This window comes from Coturnix japonica, chromosome 3 (genome assembly GCF_001577835.2).
Source record: "Coturnix japonica isolate 7356 chromosome 3, Coturnix japonica 2.1, whole genome shotgun sequence".
NCBI classification, from domain to species: Eukaryota; Metazoa; Chordata; class Aves; order Galliformes; family Phasianidae; genus Coturnix; species Coturnix japonica.
Genome location: NC_029518.1, coordinates 66,318,086 through 66,324,085, shown reverse-complemented (window position 1 = coordinate 66,324,085; position 6,000 = coordinate 66,318,086).

The following is a 6,000-nucleotide window of genomic DNA, read 5'->3' as shown; positions in this document are numbered from 1 at the left end:
ACACATTATGTGAGCAAAGAACCCTCAGCACCCTAAAAGAAAGTCATACATGGCTAGAAATGCAGAGGCAAATTCTAGTCTGGGTTTACAAATCCCCAGGGAGCATAAACACAAAAAGTGTGCTTAATGTGGGCATGCATGTGCATATTTAAATTATCTACCAAAAGAGTTTTTTTTCTAAGCATGGCTTTAATAAGTCATTTGAACAGCTCTTTGAGTCACAAACCAGCTTCCAAAAGGCACAATATTTTAGCGCACTTATTCTTTTTTTTTGTATTCACCTTTATTTTGATTCCTTACTCAGCAGAGAATTGAATAACAGCAGAACTCTGTCTGTGCCTTTTGGGCTTGCCGTAAGGGAAACAGAGATGATCAGGATAATATTTCTGACGAGCACTCTGACAAGAACTGAAATATATAAAAAAGGATGACCAACTTTCTGCTGTGGGCCAGCTGTGCCTGTTCAACTCACAAGGCTTTACTCCTGCTGACAGTGCAGCAATAACAGGGACACAGTGTGCTTACATGAAGACCATCTCTCATGCATCTCAGGTAACTGCAGGGACTGCATGATCCAAATCAATTCACACCCACTGGGAAGCATGGGCAAAATAAACCATTGAAGGAATCAGGAATTCTCATTTCTGACACAAAGGTTTACTATCTGACAGATCTCACATATTTAAGATTTAATAAAATAACTGTTCTCTGCACATGTAAATCTTTCCATTATATTAATGTCTGACACCCATTTCTGTTGTGTCAGATTTCCTTTTCTATTTGATTTGGTACCCACTTCTGAAGTCACTCAGCCTAGGCAGCTGATTTGTCCATGAAAATGTAACACAAACCTAAAAATAAGATAAGATAAAATAAAATAAAATGGAAGGGAAGGGAATATATTCCTTTCCACAAGGATCTTCCATTCTAAATAAATGAGCAATGCAATTTAGGTTCATAGAACATGAAAATCCAAGCTTTATCTCCAAGGTGTTACCTCATCCAGAAAAGTGAACACATGTTTATGTGTTAGTGTTTTAATTTCAAAAATAACTGCATATCCAACTTGAAGGTGCTTTTCCTCTACTTTTAAACAGGTTTCTCTGCTGTGAATTTATTTTGTACATTACGTAACACATCTGTGTATATATATGAGTTTCTCAAAGGCTTGTGAATGAAAATCTCTATTATCAATACTGAGCTGCACCTACAAAAATTCCTTGACATTTAAGTTAAAGCTTTCCTTTTTGCAAGATCCAGGGGTAAAATAGTGGGACTCTGCCATTGTCTGGATGCCTTTCATTTCTGTGCATTATTATCTCCAGTCTATTAAAAAGTGATTGTTTCAGCTGCCTTCAACCTGCCTTCATATCACATAACCTGCACATCTCACAGCCCATTGCAGAATAATTGGAGTTTTATGAGAGCATATTTAATGCATTCATGCACTTACACTTAGGGTATTTCATACTTCACACCATTAGGCATTTCAGCTATATGAAACTTGAGTGCTGGTCATCTTAAAGAACACCTGGGTCTCCAAATTCATTAAATAAACTGTCATAAAAAATTAAAAGAGAAAAGATTTAAAGAAGTCACAGCTGAGACCTAGATGATGGGACAGAGTGCACCCTCAGGAAGCTTGAAGATGACACAAAATTGGGAGGACTGATACCATCTGGATTGCAACCCCTGCAGGTTATAAAGTGGGACTAATAGATTCATGAAGCTCAGAAAGTGAAAATGCAATGTCCTGCCAGAGAAGGACTTCAGGGTCCTTGTAAACAACAGATTGACCATAATCCTGCAACACTCCTTCACAGCAAGACCACCAAGAGCATCATGGGCTGCACTGAGGAAGGATTACTGGAAGCAGGGGAATGAAGATTCTCTCTTCTCAGCCCTGGTAAGGCCATGCCTGGAATGGTGTGTACAGTTTTAAGCCCCCCAGTAAAAGAGGGACATGGACATTCTGGAATGAGTCAGTTGACATACCACAGAGATGAAGAACAGTCTGAAGTTTCTTCAGAGGTGGAAGAGTCTGGAGAAAAAGTAAAAGGCTCAGGGAGGATCAGATCAATGGATATAAATACCTGAATGGAAAGAATGAAGAAAAGGGAGTAAGATTCTTCTTAGTGACATGATGAGATGTGGTGGACTGTCATGGTTTTATGGTTTTTGTTATTGGTATTGCACATCAGAACATTGTGTAGTGCACTGAGAGTTAAAGAGCTAATGCTCCAGTTCTGGGGACTGATAATATTTCTGGGTACCTAGTCCTCAGAAGAGAAGACTTCACTTTCCATTTCCATTTAGATGGAAAGATAAAACTACTCATGAGTCATAAGATTTTCCTTTTTTTTTTACTGCTCACCTCTGCAGTGTGTGCTCCCCAGCCATCTCACCTTCAGCTTCAGAGTAGTCTTCAGTTTTGAACACTCTCTCATTTTATTTGATTTATTAGCTTCAATTCCAATTATACTGTATTATCTTATTGTGATATCTTGCATTCCTCTATCATACTTAGTAAGTTAGGGTCCCTCTGCCCCATTAACCACAGAACTGGACAAACCAACCCAAAACCATTGACATGGGCATGAGTTCAAATCCTATTTATACTAAAGAAAATTCTTTCTACTCTAAGAGTGGCCAAACACTGACAGATGTTTTCCAGAGAAGCTGACGAATCTCTACTTGAAAACATTCAAAACAGAGCTGGACAGGATTCTGGATAACTCATTCTACTTGACCCACCCAAGCAAGGGGGATGTACTAGGTGATCTCCAGAGGTTCTTTCCAACCTAAATGATTTGGTGATCTTGTGAAAGCAGATACCTGCCACTGAGATGGAAGAAGCTGCCTTTAAGGAGCTGTCTTTAAAAAGTATCAATTTTATCAAATCTGGACTCTTCCTAGACCTTAACTGAATGAGTTTAAACTTTCACTCTAGTAAGAACATCAACCTGCAGTTTCAGGAGAGAACATAAAGAGTGAAACAGTAAGAATGTAAACCTAGAAGACAAACAGTAATCTCAAAAAATATTCCTTTAATTAAAAGGAGAAAAACACAGCCACTAAGTTAAAACTCTTAATTTCAGAGCCTAAACTCAGATTTAACTGAACATTCAGAAACGCAATCACCTGCCTGCTTACCAAGGAAGTTAACTGAAACTCCATTTGCAGTACCTGTATGCAGCTCTCCAGGTTGCTGCACTCCTGTTGTGCCAGTGAAACAGCAAACAGAAGTCAGGCAAAAACACCTCAAATTGCTGTCTAAGACTTACCCTGTAAAAAAATAAAAAATCCCTCACGTGCCTCCTGGCTGTAGCTCATTTAATGGAAAACTATTATCACCACATACTCCTTCTGTCCATGCAACCTCACAGCAACCTCAATTAAAATTATAAGGAATTTCAAAAGAACAGAGATACAAGTTGCAAGTTAAACCAGCAATTCTCAGTTTTGACTGATAGGATAATTGTGGTGAGCAACTGACAATATTCTAACATAAAACAGTTTTGTTTTTGTTTGTTTGTTTGTTTGTTTTCCAGAAGGCATTATAGGTGTTCTAAGCAGCCTTGATATAGAATTAAACAGATGAGGAATGTTGAAACTTGGCTTAATCCTGTGATATTTGGAGACAATACCAAAAGACCAGCAGAAACGTCCACCCTTGGTAAGCTAAACCTAAGCATTCAGTGTCAGTGCAGCTTTGATGAAAAGCCCGAGAGCTTGTTAGCACGTTCTCAGCTGTGAACTTTCCAATTATGAAAGGGAAGATTAATATCATCAACTTCAGTCACCTGGAAGTTGACTACTTCAAAATTAGTAACCTTAAGCTCTCTATATATCAAAGGAATGGATGAAGCAACTCTAGAGAGTAATTCATCTCATCTTAAAACTAGTGTTTTAGACAAAATGAATTTCTTTCTGCAGATGTTTGATTCATTTCACTACAAAATTCAGCATTTAAACTTCTTCATTTCAACTTCCAAGATTATAAGTCGGATAGGATAAGGTTGCATAAAAATAACTGAAAAATATAATATTATTGTCACCTCTGATAAAAGAGAAAGAGAACCCATGATCCAAAGTCCTCCTTTTCATTCAGGGCTGAAAAGCAGCCACACGAGGCTGGGAAAGAAAATGTGCAGTCAAGAGCCTGCTCCCTTGTAAAGTGATGGAAACCACGTGGTTCAAAAGGGTAATTTTGAAAGTAAGAAGTGACAGAAAGGCAGGCAGGCCGGAAACCTGTCTCTTTTCCTCGCATTAAAACTCTCCCACGTGTGAAAAGAAGAATACTATGTTGTATAATACATTTCCATTTTACAGCGACTTCAGGCAGCTTTAACACCTAAACCTACAATATGCTTGCACCTCTGCTGATAATTCAGTGACTATTAAGAATTATACAAACCTCAGTTCATGGCTGCTTTCAGATAGGATTGATGACATCTCAGCTGTAACTTAAGCTTCAAACAGAAGCAGTATCATAAAATACTGTGAAAATATCTAGCTGTAAAAGCAGATTCCTTGTTGCCTTTGACAGTATGAATACTTGTATATTTATGCAACAACGTGTATTTTATGTTCTTTGTAATATCTTACAAGTGCTTCTGATTTACTATGAATAAAAATTTTATATACTACTTGTGTGCTGGATTCTATGACAGCTCAGTATATCAGAGTAAGATATACTTGATGTTTGCAGTACTTCACTATGACATACCATGCCATAAATGACAGGTTGGTCTTCTATTCCACATTAATAGAAATATTTAGTTGGGTGGCAGATTACAGGTGTTTACAGCAGCATTTATTCTACAGATGCAACAGTATGTTTGATTTTTAATTGAACACATTGCTGAAAACCTGTAGGAATACATCTCTTCCCCTCTAAAATTTTGGTTAAAACAAATGGTTACTCTGAATTCTGTGTGTTATGTTTAACCATTCCTCAAAAAAACACCAAAGGCTTTTGTGTAACACAGTAATGGAATCTGATCACTTAAACACTTCAGTGTATTTAGTTTCTAAACCAAATATAGAAAACAACCTTGTCAAACAGCAATATAAACTTTATAATTTGAAGTGCAGATAATTTCATTAGCTGTATACATAGAGCAACAACAGGGGAAAAAATGGTTACTTTAAATAGTAAAAATGGTATCTATATGACTGATTTTCTGAGTATGTCGAAACCACTTACATAAAGTGTATGAACAAGACAACCACTCATGCATTTAATATTCCCTTTCAGTGGTGAAACTATCCACATGCATGTTCCATTTCATGTTCTGCACATTTGTAAATATTTTACTCAGAAATGGCCTTCTTACTGATGTGAACATTCAGTGCAAAGAAAGAACCACAGGAATACCAACTAAATTAGGTAGATGATCGCACTAATTAATTGACAGTATGGAGTTTCAGAACTAAAGTAATTATATAGAAAAGGCCACCTGAGGTTGGACTAAGCACTCTGCAATTAGCATAAAGCACAACCACTGTACAAGACAAGAGAAAAAGAGTGCAGTGAAAAACAAAACAATGTTATTCATTAAAGGGGGACTGTGAACATGAAGCTGTTTTCCACAGTCTGTTGGACAAGTACTTATTAATTTCCGCTCTCATCATTTCATCTTTTTTTTTTTTTCTTCTTTCAATCATATATTTCAACTATAAAGTGGTTACATTATCTTCTGCCTTCGCAGGTGACCTTAGCAAAATAGCCATACCAAAAACTTACTCTGCGTACAGTCTAGTCAACCAACTTCATGCTATATTTCTCTGTTAAGATCAGATCAGTTGCACTCCCAGGTTAACAAATTCTCACGCTACACTGTCCTTCTTTCCCGTGGATTTTCCTTTATCAGTAGATCCATTTCCTTACCTATCTTCAGCAGCCATATCATATAACATACAAGTCAATTAATATGTTATCCCCAGCTATCCAGATTCCAATGGCATTAATAATAATACTTTTTCATGACCGCCTTA